The 18,607-nt window shown below is 42.2% G+C and overlaps 1 protein-coding gene across 1 annotated transcript in view; it reads left to right on the top strand.

The window, feature by feature from the left end:
* The first annotated feature begins 1,025 nt into the window (after window positions 1-1,025).
* Window positions 1,026-18,607, top strand: part of LOC125453583 (interleukin-13 receptor subunit alpha-2-like) — a 68,367-nt gene continuing 50,785 nt past the window's right edge. The window contains exon 1 of the mRNA XM_059646793.1: window positions 1,026-1,206. The gene's annotated coding sequence lies outside the window, so the exon portion shown is untranslated. The remainder of the gene's footprint in view (window positions 1,207-18,607) is intronic.

Raw genomic sequence — 18,607 nt, 5'->3', positions numbered from 1 at the left:
CAAAAGAAAAGGAGCTCGATTTTCATTTCCGCAAAGCCTGTGCAGCAATTAGAAAGAAAAATCTGGAATACTCCCCACTTCCCTGCACCAGCACAAATTGCGACAACTTTCGAAAAGCTCAGAATGAGCTAAGCCAAAGCACACAGCTTGCTTGATCCTCCATCCACCACACCTTAAGAATTCACTCCAACCACCAATTGTGCACAGTGCCAGCAGTGTACACCATACAACAACAGTGTTGCAGCAAACTTCTCAACCACTTTCAATAACACCTTTCAAACCTATCAATGTCTTGGAAGGAACACGAGCAGCGGATACATGGGAAAGCCACCCCCTTCAAGTACCCCTTCAAGTCGCTCAAGGTCTTGACTTGGAAATGCACTGCCATTCCTTCAGCATTGCCGGGTCCAAATCCTGGCACTCCCATCAGAAAAGAGCTTGTGGGTGTTACACTACGAGAATTGCAGCTGTTCAAAGAGGCAGCTCGCCTCTTCGAAATAACTCTTACTGCTGGCCTTGCCAAAAATATTCATCTCCCTAGAACAAACAAAATAAAACATTATGATGCTCAAGCATAAGCAATTAATAGAGTTCAATATTAATTTGTTCTGAGAGATAATCAGAATGAATGGCCAGGCAGTTTGCTTTCTTTTAGGATGAGGTCAGAAGAGGCAAGGCGAAGCATTTTCCCATCTTTAGTTATAATTGAGATATTTTCTTTGCCCACTGCATTCCAACAGATGCTGTAGTAAGTCATGTTGTGAGAAAATTTAGACTCAGTTCCAATAAAAAAAAGCTAGTATAATTCCAAGAATGTGACACAGAACAGGACTGATTTTAACTTGGAAAATTTGTATTCCCATGCATTTCCTGCACCAAATCCTTGAGTGTAGACGAAATCTGGCTCGTAAGAAATGTTTGCAGTGGCTCTCTGCATGCATTAACTCTGGCTTCAGGGATTACAGTAAATGAGATTTACAGGAAGTGCTGCTTATTAAAGAGTGACCTCAGCAGCTACAGCATGATTAGCAGAGACTTCCCTCTTAAATAGAAGCTTTCACACCGTGCTGCATATGAAAGCGCATACACTTGGAGGTGACGCCAGCTGTACTATCTAAGAGCTCCTGACCGTTCCTGTTACCAGTCTCGGAAAGAAAAGGGGACAGTTCTCTCTCTGGCTCAAACCCTTCTCTTCCCATGTTAACGGTGAGACTTTGATTAGCTATTTCAGTTGACCCAGTATAAGCTTGCCATAGAAAAAGCTTTCCGTAAATGTTGTTTTATTGATTTAGCTTACATTTCCATGAATTTAACTTTTCTAGTAAATATGCAACAATTTATCTCTTCTAAAGTTATTTTTTTCACTTTCTCTCAGTTCTCTTTCATTTCCGCAAAGCCTGTGCAGCAATTAGAAAGAAAAATCAGGAATACTCCCCACTTAGTTAAATGTTAAATGTGAAGAAACAGTTTTGCTGGGCTTTCAAAGATAAAAATCATAAGAAATTGAAGCATTTTGCCCTTCAGTTCTGCTCCACTGTCTAATAACGTCATGGCCAGTCTGCCACGTCAGTGTACCACCTTACTCCCTGGCCTGTGTCTCTGTCCCCGGCTTGCTGCAATGTTCCAGTGAAGCCCAACGTAAGCTGGAGGAACAACACACCATTTTCCACTTGGGGACCCTACAGCCCTCCAGACTCAATATTGAGTTAAATAATTTCAGTGCCTAAATTCTCCCATGAGCCAGCACCCCCATCCCACACAACAGGCCTTGTTATCACACAGTCTGCCACTACACACCCCCTGTTGTTAGTCACTAACAGTCCCCATTAACAACTATTCACCCTCCCAGCCTGATCGTTAGCAACTCCTTTGTCTGTCCACCTGTATTTCTCTCTCTTTGGGCTCTATCATATTGTTTACTCCCTACCCCACCCACCTCCCTATTTTCTGCATATAAACTGACATTTTCCCAGCCACCATCACTTCTGAGGAAGGATCACCAGACCAGAAACATTAACTCTGTTTTCTCCTTCACAGATGCTGCCAGACCTGCTGAGCTTTTCCAGCAACTTTGTTTTTGTTTCTGATGTACAGCATCTGCAGGTCTTTCGGTTTTTATGGCCAATCTAATTGTGGCCTTATCTTCACTTTCCGACCTCACTCCCATGTTATTCAAAGGTCTGATGAACTCAGCCTTAAATATATCCAATGGCTGAGTCTCCACTGCTCTGTGGGATAGAAAATTCCCAAGAATAGTGGGTTTCTGAAAGAAGGAATTTTTCCTCATCTGTATCTTACATCGTATTCTTACATTATTGTTCTCTAATTAGATGTTCCTCACAAAGCAATGTGGTCTGGCCTCTTTTTGACTACCTAGTGTCTAGCCAAGCCTGGCTGTCGGGAAATGAGCTAGAATTGGGAACATAGGAGCAGGAGTGTGCTATTCAGCCTGTCAACGGTTCGCAGGCCTCTGAGTAAATTATATCAGTCTGAAATGGCTTCATCTTTATTTTTGCATTGCATCTCCTAGTTCTACTCTATTTAATCCAGTGAATCATCCTATCCTCATCTACCCTGTTCATCTATTTAACTATTTTGTAAGTTTTAATGTGATCATCTCTTACTCTTCATAACTCTGGAGAATACATGTCTAGTTTTTGACCAGTTTTTCTTCATAGGACAGCCTCACCATTCTGAAAACAAACCAAGTGAAACTTTTCCCCTCTATAGCAATAATATTCTTTCTAAAATAAACCAAAGAACTAGAATGCTGGAGCTCTGAAATAAAGAATAACAGAGGACTTAGCAAGTCTGGCAGCATCTGTGGAAAAAGCATTTTGAGTCAAGTGGCTCTTCTGCAGGACATCTTACTACTTTAGAAATACTCTTCACATCTGTTCCTTTATTAAATTGGGGAACTGCACATTTTTTAATATAATATCCCATCTGCCACATCCTTGCCTGATCACTATCTAAACTCTCTTGAAGGCATTTTGCACTTCCCCACAGCATACTTTCCAGCCAGTTTTAGAACATAGAACATAGAACATAGAACAGTACAGCACAGAACAGGCCCTTCAGCCCACAATGTTGTGCTGACCATTGATCCTCATGTATGCACCCTCAAATTTCTGTGACCATATACATGTCCAGCAGTCTCTTAAATGACCCCAATGACCTTGCTTCCACAACTGCTGCTGGCAACGCATTCCATGCTCCCACAACTCTCTTTTGTGTCATCTGTGAACTTGAAAATATTACATTTCTCCCTACATCCGAATCATTGATATGTACTGTATTCAGAGTGGGGCAAAGTGAGGATCCTGTGAGTTCCCCACTAGTCACAGCTTGACAATATGACAATGAACCAATTATTCCTGCTCTCTGATGTGGCACAGTGGCTCAGTGGTTAGCACTGACCAGGGACCTGGGTTTAATTCCAGCCTCAGGCTGTGTGGAGTCTGGACATCCTCCCTGTGTCTGCATGGGTTTTCTCCAGTTTCCTCCCATAGTACGAAGATGTGCAGGCTAGAAGGTTTAGCCATGGGAAATGCAGGGTTACAGGGTTGGGATAGGAAGTGAGACTTGATGGGCTGAATGGCCGGTTTCCACACTTTAGGGATCCAATGGCTTCTTTTTCTTGCCTGTTACTCAATCCTTAATTCATGGTACTGCATGGTCTCCCATTCCAAGTGCTTTAAATATGTTAGCCAACCTCCAGTGCTTTATTTTGTCAAAAGCTGCTTGATTTAAGGGATTTTACTAGCGTTCTAGTGCTATCAAGCAATATGGTATTTCTAACATGATAACCAGCAAGTTGTACAGGGTTTAGTTATGTAGAACTATCACAGCTAAGACTAGGACTACAACAGAAACAGAAATTGATGGAGAAACTCAGCACATCTGACAGCGACTGTGGAGAGAATGCAGAATTAGCATTTCGAGTATAGCGAGCCTTCTTTAGAATAATTAAAAGCAATCCTGCTCATTTCTCATTAATTGCTGAGAATTCAAACCAATTCTTCTGTTCCATTCTCTGTCTTTTTTAGCTGCTTTAGTTCAATCCCCTCTGTGAATCAGAAAGGAATTATCATGCGCAAGTATATTGGGGCAATCAATTTACAATGTTGATCCTGGATTTCTAAAATAGGTAGCTGCAAAGATGGTGAATTAACCACTTATAATTTTCCAAATGTTCTGAGATTCTGGAATAGTTTGCAGCATTTTGTCATTGAGCAACAATAGCACACTGTGCAAGAAGAGTAAGAGAGAAAAAATAGGGAATTGCAGGGCAGCGGCCTGATGTCAGTCACCAAGAAAATATTGACATTTGTTATTGAGGAAGCCTCAAACAAAGCACTCGGAAAGTTAGAGTATGATCAAAGTCAGCATTTTTATGCATTTGTGACATGTGCATATCATTGGTTCAGTCAGCATTTATTGTCCAGCCTTGATCAGGTGTTGATGAGCTGTCCCCTTGAGCTGCTGCAGTCCAGGTACAGCCAAATTGCTCGGAGTGGATATTGCAACACTTTGGCTCAGTGACAGCAAAGTAATGGTGATACATTTCCAAGTCAAGATGGCAAAAAGCTTGGAGGGAAACTTGCAGGTGAATGTGGTGTTCCAATGTATCTGCTGCACTTGGCTTTCTAGATGGAATGTGCTTGGCTTTGGAAGACACTGTCTCAGGAGAGTAGTCGAATTTCTGCAGCATACTTTGTAGCTGTACACGTTGCTACTATTGAGAGTCAATGCTGGTCGGAGTGAATATTTGCTACCTTTCAACTCCAATGTTGTTGGAACTCCACTTATCCAGGCAAGGGTAGAGTAACCCATCACATGCCTAACTTGTATCTTGTAGATTGTGAACAGGCTTTGGGGAATCAGGAGATTGATTGCTTACTGCAGAACTCTTTACCTCTGCCTTGCTCTTGTGGTCACTGTGTTTATATGGCCGGTCGAATACAGTTTCTGGTCAATGGTAACTCCCTGGATGCCACACTTGATCAAGTGTGACGGGGACAGTGCAGGGAAGTGGAGTTGAAATGCCCATCAGCCATGATTTAAATGGCGGAGTGGACTTGATGGGCCGAATGGCCTTACTTCCACTCCTATGTCTTATGGTCTTATGTCTTATGGTCTTAAGTGCAGCCTTGATGTCACGGTCGGATACTCTCGCTTCACCTCAATTCTTTCACCTGTGCAATGTTCCAGTGAAGCCCAACGTAAGCTGGTGGAACAACACACCATTTTCCACTTGGGGACCCTACAGCCCTCCAGACTCAATATTGAGTTAAATAATTTCAGGGCCTAAATTCTCCCATGAGCCAGCACCCCCATCCCACACAACAGGCCTTGTTATCACACAGTCTGCCACTACACACCCCCTGTTGTTAGTCAGCTGTAGGGTCCCCAAGTGGAAAATGGTGTGTTGTTTTAACCTAGACTCTATAAAGTCAGGGGTTGAATGGCCCTGGTGGAACCCAAACTGAAGACTAGCAAGCATGTTATTGTTAAGCAAGAGCTGCTAGACTACACTGGTGATGATCTTCAGAGTGAAATGATAGGGCAGTAATTGGCAGGATTATCCTTTTTTAAGGACAACGATAAATTGATTGAAGGACTTTTTTTATGAGAGTGTAATTTATTATGTGGTAAATGGGGGTTTGGAGCTTCAAGAAGATTCGATAATGTACCTCTATAAAAGGTTTGTGTACAAATCAAGCGCACATTAATTCGGGGGTAAAGTACTAATAAATGAAGATTTGATTAATGTAACAAAAACATGGAATAATATTACGTTGGTAGGCTGTTGCTAGTGAGAGCTACAAAATTAAAGGCATAGATAGAGCATTTTGTGTGGGGAAATGTGACATTATTCACTTTGGTACTAAGAAAAAAAAGCAGAATATCTTATAAGATGCTTGAAATTTCTAAATATTGATGCCCAGAGAGTTCTGAATGTACTCATACAAGGAACAAGGGATGTGAGAATGCAATTAACATAATAATTATGAAGGCAAATTAGATTTATTGCAAGGAGATTGGAGACCAGTATAATGAAGCATTGCTACAATTTTACACTGCTTTGATTAGATCACTTGATTACAGGGTCCAATTTTGGTATTCATAGCTGAGGAAGGAAGTGAATAAGCAAACATTGGAGAGTTTGGTTCCTGGGATGAGGACACTATCCTATGATGAGAGGCAAAGCAACTAAGGCCGAGATTGTCTAGAATTTGTGTGAATTGATTGCATTGAAATTCAGATGATGCTAAAGCTGCTCGACACCTCTGAGGGGTTGTTTATCCTGGCTAGAGAATTCACAAGATGGGTACAGAATCTCAGGACAGGGCTGATCAGTTAGGACTGAGATAAGGAGAAATTTCTTATTTCAAAGGCTTGTGTTTCTTCGGAAATTTTCTACTACTGATGGCCCATCAGTGAGTATTCTTATGGCTGTGATGGACAGAGCTGTAGTCTGACAATTGGGGAGCAGGTGGGAAAGAGGAGTTGAAGTTGAAGTTTAGATATGATAGCATTGGATATAAAGAGGAAATCTGAAGGTGTGAATAGTCTTGTAGGACTAGAGACAATTGTGTATGTAAGATGAGGTATCACGTTGATAGATTCAAACATGTGGATCAGAGATTCTCATTTGAGAAATTTAATGGACTAATCAAGTGGAGCCCAGGTCAATGAGAGCGATGCAGTGATAAGGTGAGCATGCAGCACTTGAAACAGAATAGGATATGGCAACAAAATTTTGGATGAAGTTTATAACGAGTAAAAATGAGAGGACAGCAGGCAGTTAAGCCTGATAGGTTGATGCAGAAGTGTGTAGAAGGAAGAAATAAATGGTCTTTCCAAGGACAGCATGATCCAGCAACTTGTCTGTGTGACTCACTTTACTAACAGGATAGTAAACTGACAAACTAAGGTTTCAAGTAAGTAAGTTTCAAGAGAGTGAAACACAAATCATTTTTAATTCATGAATGAACACCACGTCTGCTATTTCAATGACATTCATTTTGTTCCGCTGTAAATGAGTAAGAACGTTTTCATTTGTGAAGGTGCTCCTGTTTTAAGATGGTAGCACTCTACATTCTACAAGAGGAGGCAGAAACATCATTGTCAAGCAAGAATTTAGAAAGGGAGACAATTATAGTTCAGTAAAGGATCTAGGGCAATAGTTGAGAGAGGCATGGCTCTTGTCCCTCCCACATCATAGTTAAAAAGTGTACATCTTTAATGTATAGTTATATGTAGTTTGCTGAGAAGCTGTTTGCTCTGATCTACTGTCTTAGTTCTCACTCAGCACTTGATTCTGAAACAAATTACATTTGCTCACATTTGCAAACCAAGACGTCTACTCTTATGAATGTTGACTCTTTGACAATGTGTGTTTTTCTTCGAAAAGGGTTTGTGCAATAGTAGCTTCTTTTACAAAGAATTGTTGGTGTCTATTGTGAAACCACAACATCATAAGAAATAGGAACAAGAGTAGGCCAGTCGGCCCCTCTCCGTGGAAACCCTTGGAAACCCCAGGTGACTGATGTTACAACTGGAAGTTTTGAAGACGTTTCAAGTTCTTTGACGGGATGACCAACAGCTGCCTGTTTGAGCTGGAATATTCTTATACCACGGCGTAGGTCTGAGGGAGTTTTTACATTGCATTTAATTCCCAGAACAGATGGACACTTTTGAATCATTTTTGAATCACTTCCATTTTTCATTCTCTCAGGTCAGTTTCTGATGCTAGAGCAGAAACTGCACTGCTTGAAGAAGTGGCAAAAAATGTGGAACTCTGTCACAGAGAGGAGTTGAAATGAATAGGATTAATTCATTTAAGGGGAAGCTCAATAATTGAGAAGATGGACTGAAGGGTTATGATGGTACATTAAGATGAGGAAGATGTCAGGATATTTAAGTGGTTGGAGCAACTGGCTTCTTTCTGAACTGTACATTATATGTAATGCTCCAGGAACTTAGTATTAAAGCCAAGTCTGATCCTGCTCTTCCACCTGCACCACCCAATGACTGTGCTCTGACCCCGGCTGAAGAAATTTTGCATTCGGACAGGATTTAATTGCCAAACCATTGGCTGCAACACTGGTATGAATGTCAGCTTTTGTGCTCCTAAGATGCTGCTTGGCCTGCTGCATTCATCCAGCTCCACACTTTGTTATCTCAGATTCTCCAGCATCTGCAGTTCCCATTATCTCTGAACCCACTCAAGTAACAGACCACTTTCAGGATATTACTTTAAGGCAAACAGGAACTTACATAGACAGTGTTGGGCCTTCCCAGTGAATTAATCCCCAGGTAGAGCAGATATCCTATTCTGTACCCCCACCCCTCAGAGGATGCAGGGCAATCAATGGCTGACAACTCTCTGATACTCACAGCACCTCAAAGATCTGAGGCCACTGCCGGTACTGCACTCAGCCTTTTGCAAGAGAGATACCTAGTTGGCAGGGTGGCGTGAAAGTGAGCTGGATAGGAGAGATTGGCAGCAAGGATTGCCTTCCTCTGGTCTGAATTCCAGGTTGTTTACTCGGAGCTGTCTGCCGGGATTTTCCCCACCATTCCTCTCTACCCAAACCTCTCCGATAGCCCACAGGCATGACAGACAGGATTTTCTGGGTGAATTTTCTATGAGATTCCATGTCCCACACCTACAGCTGATAGGAACGAGGCCCTTTAGGTGAACCTTATTTGTCTACTTTTGCTCTCAGTAGGCTTCTGGGCAAGAAATTCACCTTCTAAACTCCCTGTGCTTGACCAAAGGATGCTGGTGAGAAGTGGGATCTTCTCTCTTTCCCTGACACCTGCTAGGGTGGGGGCATTAAATCCCATTATTGAAGTAATTTAGGAGTTGGTGTCATCAGAGAGAAGGTCAAGGAGAAATTGCTTTGAATCACTCATCCTAATGAAAATTTTGAAAGGACAACAGTGATTATTTCTTTCTGAACTATTGTGGTGATATAAAGGAAATAAAATCATATCCTGTACCTAAAACCGGACCGATTAGTCATGGGGAGTGAAAGCACCGTATAATCAGCAGAATCATATTTTGATCACACTGCTTGCAGTTCAGCTTTTATATCTTGCATTGTCGTGCCTTAAATCACCTGCTGCCCTGTGTTTAGCCTTGCACTGTTCATAGCAAATAACAGTCGCATCCCCATGCAAGTGACAGGTAGATAATGTCTGCAACTAAGTGAACCTAGCCATCAGCCCAGTGATATTCAATAACATTGCCATCACTGAATCCCCATGCTCAGCATCAGGAACTGATCTGGACTAGCCATATGAATGTTGGGCTGCAAGAGCTACTCAGAGGCTAGGAATCCTGGTGACAGCAACTCATCTCCAATTCCACAACGAATGTCCTTCTACAAGACACAAGTCAGGAATGTGATGGAATACTTATCTGGGTGAGGGAAACCCTAACAAACTCAAGAAGCTCAACACCCTCCAGGAGAAAACATCTCTTTGGTGGAGACCATCCATCAAATTGAGCATTCACTCTTCCATCACTGATACGTAGTAGCAACCAATTGTACCACTTGCAAAGATGCACAGCAGTAACTCTGCAAGGTGTTTCGAAAAACACCAATTAAAACCATCTGGAAAGACAAGGACGGTAGATATATGTGAATACCAGCTGCAAGCTCCTATCCAAACTGCACATCATCCTGATTTGGAAATATATTCCTACCATTCCTTCACTGTCACAGAATCAAAACCCTGGAATTCCCTACCCAACAGTACAGTGGTATATCTGTGTCAGATGTACCTAAGTACAGTGAAAAGTTTTGTTTTACGAGCAATACAAGCCAATCATAACAAACAAAGACAAACAAATCACAGGATGTTTAGACAGAGTGAGGCATACAAGGAGCATATGGCTGCACAGGAGGTATACAAAGGCAGGGTCAACATTAGATTAAAATTAGAGAGGTACATTCAGCAGCCTAATAACGGCAGGGAAGAATCTGCTCTTGAAACTGTTGTTGCATGTGTTCAAGCTTCTGTATCTTCTACTTGTTGGAAGAGGTTGTAAGAGAGTATTACCAGGGTGAGAGGAGTCTTTGATGATGTTGGCAGCCTTCCTGCGGCATCGAGTGGTATAAATGGAGTCCATTGTTGGGAGGATGACTCCTTTGATGGTCTGGGCTGCGCACACAACCTTCTGTAGTTTCTTATGGTCCTGGGTGAAGCAGTTGCCATACCAGGCCACTATGTACCCAGATGGAATTCTTTCTATGATGCATTTGTAACTGTTAATGATGGTCCCCTTATGGACATGCTGAACTTCCTAAGCCTCTTGAGGAAGAAGAGGTGTATTGCGCCTTCTTGACCAATGCATCTACATGGGAGGTGTAGGACAGGTTGTTGATTATCGCCTTTCCTTGGAACTTGACGCTCTTAACCCTCTCCGCATCAGCTGCGTTGACATAGATAGAGGTGTGCCTCCCTCCTTTCTTCCTGAAGCCAATGATCAGTTATTTCGCTTTGCTGACACTGAGACAGAGATTGTTGTCATTGCACTGTGGCACCAAGCATTCTATCTCCTTCCTGTATTCTGACTCATCATTGTTTGATTTCCAGTCTACAACAGTGGTGTCATCAGCAAATCTGCAGATGGCATTTATATGGAATTTGACTACACACTCGTGGGCGTACAGTGAATACAACAGGGGCCTGATAACACGTTCTTGAAGGACACCAGTCCCAAGGATTATCGTGGAGGAGTTGCTGCTGTCCATCTTTACTGATTATAGTCTGTGGCTCAGTTGTATCCAAGTGTGTGTATGGAATGAGCTGCCAGAGGACGTACTGGAGGTGGTTGAATTGCAACATTCAAGAAGCATCTGGAAGGGTATCTGCGTAGGAAGGGTTGAGAGGGATATGTGCCAAATGTTGTCAATTGGGAGTAGATTAATTTAGGATATCTGGTCAGTATGGACAATTTGGACCGAAGGGTCTATTTCTGACCTGTCTATCTCTATGAATCCACGACTCTAAAACAACTTGCTCTCAATTCACTAGCAGCTATGCTTTCAAGACCCCATCTCTCAAGCCTTTGGCTTTTCTTTTACCACAGCATTTTGTAGCGAACAACTGCTTAATAGCTTCCTCTCGATCAAGCACGTTACTCTCTCTCTCTCTCCCACCTCCTTTTTTATGCACACACACACACCCTGGCTATTCACCCACTAGTGTCTTCATCTCTGTTCCCTTATGTATAAGGTTGCTGACTTGATTGTATATCATAGAAAAATATTTTAGCCATTAATTGTCACATCTGACTAGAACATATGCATTATGCGATATTAAATATCTGCAAATCTTCTCTACTGCAAAGCATCTTCTCAAAACCCCCCTCTCTGTCTTCTCCACTCTTACCACCAACCACAAATGAAGAGCTAAGTTCAGAACATCCAGCATCTGCTGTTCCTACTGAAGAGCTTTTGAACTTCTTTGTCATTAAGAGTAATACTGTCCTAGCGTGTTTTGAGAAGATTAGTAGCTCAAGTTGAGGTTCTGGATGTGAGTTTGCTCGCTGAGCTGGAAGGTTAGTTTTCAGACGTTTCGTCACCATTCTAGGTAACATCATCAATGAGCCTCCGACGAAGCGCTGGTGTTATGTCCTGCTTTCTATTTATCTGGTTAGGTTTCCTTGAGTTGCTGATGTCATTTCCTGCATTGTGATGTCATTTCCTGTTCTTTTTCTCAGGGGATGGTAGATTGGCTCCAAATCAATGTGTTTGTTGATGGAGTTCCGGTTGGAATGCCATGCTTCTAGGAATTCTCGCGCGTGTCTCTGTTTGGCTTGTCCTAGGATGGATGTGTTGTCCCAATCAAAGTGATGTCCTTCCTCATCTGTATGTAAGGATATGAGTGATAGTGGGTCATGTCGTTTTGTGGCTAGTTGATGTTCATGTATCCTGGTGGCTAGCTTTCTGCCAGTTTGTCCAATGTAGTGTTTGTCACAGTTATTGCAAGGTATTTGGGACAACACATCCATCCTAGGACAAGCCAAGCGGAGAGACGTGCGAGAATTCCTAGAAGCATGGCATTCCAACCAGAACTCCATCAACAAACACATTGATTTGGAGCCAATCTACCATCCCCTGAGAAAAAGAACAGGAAATGACATCACCAACACAGGAAATGACATCACCAACCCAAGGAAACCTAACCAGATAAATAGAAAGCGCGACATAACACCAGCGCTTCGTCGGAGGCTCACTGATGATGTTACCTAGAATGGTGTCGAAACGTCTGAAAACTAACCTTCCAACTCAGCGAGCAAACTCACATCCAGTAATACTGTCCATTCAGTTGCCTCTGCTGATTCTCTCTTCTTCCCACCTGCATCTTCCTTTCCCTTCGTCCAGGAGCCATAAGCACCTTCCTGTGGTTTGACCCTGTACTCGCAGCTTGCAATTTCTTCTATCTGCCCTCATGCCATCACTGACTTCATATTGTCAACGAGATCCACCTTTTTGCTCCCTCAATTCTATCTCACTGTTCTGCTGACCGCCCAAATTCCTTTCTTGATCTCCATTTTCATTGATGTTTTTAATGGTTCCTGCTCCTCAGGTATTATTGCGCTCCCCCGTCGTGTCTTCCAGCAACGGCACACAATTCTGCCTTCACAGAGCTCTTCTGTCCTTGCAACTATCTCCAACCTGCCTTTTCTCCCCCAAGTTTTTAGACTGGCTGCCACCAGCAAAACTAAAGCTTGATCTAATGTGAACTAGAACTACATGTCTGAATGCCCTCAATCAATTTTCTTCCCTTGCCACAGTGTCAATAAACATCTTATCAAAATCATTCAACATGATTGTGTCAAAGGTCCCTATTGTCTTGTTTACACCTTTGACATGGATGACGTCCCATCTCACTCCAAGGCCACTCCAGCGTTGTCTATCTGAGTGACACTGCTCTCAGCTGGCATTATTCCTCTTTATCTAAGCAATCTCATTGTTTCACATCCAAAAATTTCTCTTTGCTCTCCAACATTATTGCTTTTGTGTTTTCCTTAGATCGATCCCGTATGTAATCTACTGTCCCTTGGCCACAGATCCGAAAACACCGCATCCATTCACACAAATGAGCTGATGCTATCCAGTCTAACCCATCACTAACTCTCTTGATGGTTCCACTGCCATTAAATTATCATGATGATTACCTGGCTTTCAGTTCTGTTCATAGCAGAATGTCTTCATAATAAATACCGAAAACGCCAATTGGTTGATGTTTGGTCTCCACTACAAACTTCCTGTCTAGCCACTGACTTGACCCACTTCCTGTCTGACCCTGAACTAGACTTACATTGAGCCTAAGATTAGTTTCTAGCCAAAAGACTTTTTTTTTATGTTTTATCAAAGTTCTGTAGCTGGGTTTGTGGCTAGTCTCATTGGTTGGCTCGCTGTGCCGACTGGTTTTTGTCCAAACATTTCAGCTCCCTTCTACGTGACATCTTTAGACTTGCCTAGTCTCCATTGAAGCACTGCTGTACTGTTCTGTTCTGAATTTATATGGTCCGGTCTGTTTTAGTGGGTAGAGATAGTAGGAGCTGCTGATGGTGGAGGATCTGAGATAACAAGGTGAAGAGCTGGATGACACAGCAGGCCAAGCAGCATCAGAGGAACAAGAAAGTTGATGTTTCAGGTTGAGACCCTTCTTTAGACATGAGAGGGGAAGGGGATTCTGAAATAAATAGGGAGAGAGGGGTCACGGATAGAAGGTGGATAAAGGACAAGATAGGTGGAGAGGAGACAGACAGCTCATCCTCATCGAGTCTAATCTTATTCCTCCTCCTTGACCTGTCCATCCTCCCTGGACTGACCTATTCCCTCCCTAACTCCCCACCAACCTTCACCTTTACTGGCTCCATCCCCGCCTCTTTGGCCTGTCCGTCTCCTCTCCACCTATCTTCTCCTTTATTCATCTTCTATCCACCTCCCCGTCTCTCCCTATTTATTTTAGAATCACTTTCCCCTCCCCCATTTCTGAAGAAGGGTCTCCACCCAAAACGTTAGCTTTCCTGCTCCTCTGATGCTGCTTGGTTAGCCGTATTATGGTGGTTAGTTCTGTATCCGATTTTGCTTCATAGTGGTATGTAGATGGGATTGATTTCAATATGTTTGATTATTATACCGGGGGTTGATAACCAAGCTTCCAGGAATTCCTGTGCTTGTCTTTGTTTTTGTCTTTGTCATCACCAAAGTCAATAATTTCCATCTCTGGGAAATCGTCCAACTCTGCCGGCTGCTGAATCCGCACAACTCCCTTTGTTTCCTCTCAAAATGATTATTCCAATACAGTCCTGGTTGGCCTCCCATCTTCCACCACCCATAAGCTCAATTTGATTCAAATCTTGGTTTCCTGTATCCTAACTCATACCAAGTTCCATTCCCCAATCACTTGTTGTGCTTGCATTGGATCCCAATTGAGCAATACTCCATTTTTCAAGTCCCAGTTCAGGTCACCAATCAGTGCTGGCCTCACTGGTCCCTATCTCTCTAACCTCCTCCAGCATTCACTTCCTTAGATATATCAGCACTCATCCAATTCTGACCTCTCTTAAATCCCAAAATTTTAAGCACACCACCACTGGCAGCTCGGTCTTTAGATACTGCGAGCCGAATCTCTGAAATTAGCTCATTAAGTATGTCTGCTTCTCTTGAAGATACCCCTTGAACCTCTTGAACCAAACCTTTTGTTGGATTTCCAAGTAACTCCTCCCGCGACCCAGTGAAAGATTTTATTTAATTATTGTCCAGAGAAGTACTTTCCACAAGTTTTACTGCAATAGAGGTGCTATATTATGTGAAGTTTGCTACTGATTACCATGAAGTCACTGTTACCCTTGTCTTCATCACCATTTGCCCAACAAAATGATGTTCTTATCATTGTTGCATTGAAAGTGTACTCTTGGCACATCACACACTTTTGAAACTCATCTGTGGCTCCTCTATCTGACTCATTGTCTCAACTAGAAACTTCGAAACATACATAGAAGATAGGAGCTGGAGGACGCAATTTGAACCTTTGAGCCTGCTCTGCCATTCATCATGATCATGGCTGATCATCCAACTCAGTAGCCTAATCTTGCTTTCTCCCCATAACCTTTGATCCCATTCACCCCAATTGCTACATCTAGCCACCTCTTGAATACATTCAATGTTTTGGCATCAAATACTTCCTGTGGTAATGAATTCTGCAGGCTCACCACTCTTTGGGTGAAGAAACTAACACATTAAAGGAACACATCTGTAGCTTTTCACTGGATTGCAAAAAAAGTGGCCTTCATTCTTGTTGCTGTGACTAGTTATAATTTACATTAGGCTGTTTACGCGATCTTTTCAGTCACCCTCACTTGTGCATTGTGTATGAAATCCATCTTACAATGAATAGGAATTGTTCCATAGTATATAATTTGGACTTAGACGTTGGACATGTCTTTTATATTCAGTTCTAATATCTCCTAAATTTCACCACAAATATATTGCACTTTGTTCCCGAAAGACCCCTCTCTCTTAGATTAAAAACAGAAAGTGATGGAGAAAATTGACAGGTCTAGCAGCATCAGTGGAGAGAGAAATGGGATTAATGTTTTGAGGTTCAGGTGGCTCTCTTTCAGGCATCTTTTGAATGAAATGTTCAATAGACTGTCAGATAGACATAAAAGCAAAACCCCAACGCACTATTCTGAAGAAAGACTGCAGATTTATCCATTAAATAACATCATGAAACAACTTAACTGCTGACCAATCTCATTGCTATTTGGGGAGTTTGTGCTGGGGGCAAATTGTCTGTCATGTTTCCCATGCTCCAATCAAAACAAGACTTCAAAATAACTAATTGCCAAAGCGTTTTGAGAAGTAATCAGTTTGTTAAAGGGCATGACATAATTGCAAGCTTTTTTTTGCCTCTGGACTATTAATCTTGCAATCCACCTTAAAGCTCTGTGCATGTGCTTTCAAGCCCAACCACATCATTGGATGGAGTTTAAATTCAAGTAAAATGTCCGAAATATAAAGCCCTCTCATTAATGGTAAACAGAAAAACATTAGTCCTTGAGGACAATCCCATCTTGTGGCACAATGGTACACGGGAGTCAGGAAGAAGTTGTCCTGGATGTTCTGAACAGGAAATCTCATGGCATCTGGTCAAACATGAGCATGGAAACATTCTGCTGATTACTACATACTGCCCTCCATTGTGTGGTGAATCAGTTTTCCTTCATGTTGAACAGCACTTTCAGAAAGCACTGAGGGTACAAAATGTACTCTGAATGGGAGACTATAATGCTGCTCAGTAACAGCGCTGCTGATTGAGCTGGCCGGGTCTTAAAAACCAAAGCTGCTAGAATGGTCTGTGGCAGATGGTGAGGGAACCAACAAGAGGGAAAAACAAATTAATCTCACCCTCACTGCCAATGCACCTGTCCATGATAGTATGGCCAAGAGTGACCGCCACGCAGTCCTCGTGGAGATGAAGTCCCAACATATCATCCTCCATCATGTTGTGAGGCACTATCACCGTGTCAAATGGTACAGATTTCGAACTGCAAACTTCAAAAGTTGAACAACTTAACACTGGGCAGCTCTGAGGCATTGTGAGCTTGCAGCAGCAAAATTAACTCTAACACAATCAGCAGCCTTATTGCCCCAGCATATACCCCACCCAAACATTACTATCAGTCCAAAGGATCTATCCTGGCTCAATGACAAGTGCAGAGTGGGGTGTTAGGACCAGCATCAGGCATGTCTCAGTGAGATATTGACCTGATAAAATTACAAAACAGGTCTAATAGTGCACCAAACAGCATCAGCAGCGAATAGTATAAAGGGCTACTCAATTCCACAAAAACAGAATGAATCTAATCTCTCGACATGTCATGAATGGACAAGGCAATTAAACAAGTCATTGGAGGAGGGAGGTCGACAAATATCTTCATTGCCAATGATAGGGTAGTCCAGCACATCAGTGCAAAAGGTAAGGCAGAAGTATGAACAACAATCATCAGCCAAGAGTGCCACGTGGATGATCCATCTTTTTCAGAGGTCCCCAGCATCACAGATGCCAGACTTGAGTCAATTTGATTCACCCCACATGATATGAAGAAATGGCTGGATATACTGGATATTGCAAAGGCCAGGGCCCTGACAACATTCCAGCTATAGTGCTGAATACCTATACTGCAGCGCCAAGAGGAACATTGGAACATAGGAATGTGAGTAGGCCATTCAGCCCCATGAGCCTGTTCTGCCATTCAATAAGATCATGGTTGATCTCTCTCCTAACTCTGTACGCCTGCCTTGGGCCAATATCTCTTGGTACTCTTGCTTAATAAAAAAATGTCTATTGCAGATCTAAATTTAACAATGAAATTGCCATAGACTGATGGTTGAGGAAGAGAGTTCCAAACCTCCTCTCCCCTTTGTATGTAGAAATACCTCCTAACATCTCTCTTGAATGGCCTGTCCCTAATTCTTAGACTATAGTCTAGTATCTAAAATTTTGAACCAGTGGAAATAGATTATCTTTGTCTACCCTGTCTTTTCCTGTTACAATCCTGAAAACCTCAATTAGATTACCTCTTAACCATCTAAAGAATAGAGGTGTGATTTGTCTAATTTCTCCTCATGACTTAATCCTGAAGCCCAGATATCATTACTGCAGAGAGATAGTAGGAACTGCCGATGCTGGAGAACTTGAGATAACAAAGTGTAGAGCTGGATGAACACAGCAGGCCAAGCAGCATCAGAGGAGCAGGAAAGCTGACGCTTCGGGTCGAGACCCTTCTTCGGAAAAATGAGACCCTTTTTCTGAAGAAGGGTCTCAACCCGAAACATCAACTTTCCTGCTCCTCTGATGCTGCTTGACCTGCTGCGTTCATCCAGCTCTACACCTTGTTATCATAATTACTGTAGACTTGTGTTGAACTCCATCCAGGGTCAAAACATCCTCAGAGTTATATATATTGTTTTATATAACTACAGCATACCTTCTGCATTCTTATATTCCAGCCCTTTAGATATGAAGGGAAGGATTCTATTAGCCTTTTCAAATATTTTCTGCGGTTGGTCATGGCATTTTAAAGAGCTATGGGCCTGAACATCTAAATCTTGTTTGACTTCCATTATATTTAATCTTGTACCTTCCAAAAAAAACCTTTTACCCCATAATAGATAAGCTCTCACTTGCTCAGATTAAAATCTATCTGCCACAGATTTGCCCATTCCCTTATTCTATCAATATCCAATTGTAACTTTATGCTGTCGTCAACATTGTCTACAATGCTGTGCCATCAACAAATTTGGATATTTGACTTTTTATGTCACTGTCCAAGTTGTTAATGAATATTGTGAATAATTAAGGCCTGAACACAGATCTCTCCAGGATACCACTCGTCACACCCAGTCAGTTTGATCACTTATCCATTATTACAGCTCTTTGTTTCTTGTTACTCGCTTTCAACTACTTTCCTATCAATGTCAGTAATTTGCCCTGCATTTTGTACGTTTCCACCTTGGCTAGCAGTCTCTTGTTTGGGACATTATCAAAAGTCTTCCGGAAG

Source organism: Stegostoma tigrinum, chromosome 6 (genome assembly GCF_030684315.1).
Source record: "Stegostoma tigrinum isolate sSteTig4 chromosome 6, sSteTig4.hap1, whole genome shotgun sequence".
In the NCBI taxonomy this organism is placed as follows: Eukaryota; Metazoa; Chordata; class Chondrichthyes; order Orectolobiformes; family Stegostomatidae; genus Stegostoma; species Stegostoma tigrinum.
The sequence above is the reverse complement of the archived record's forward strand: the minus strand, read 5'-3'. Positions and strand labels throughout refer to the sequence as shown.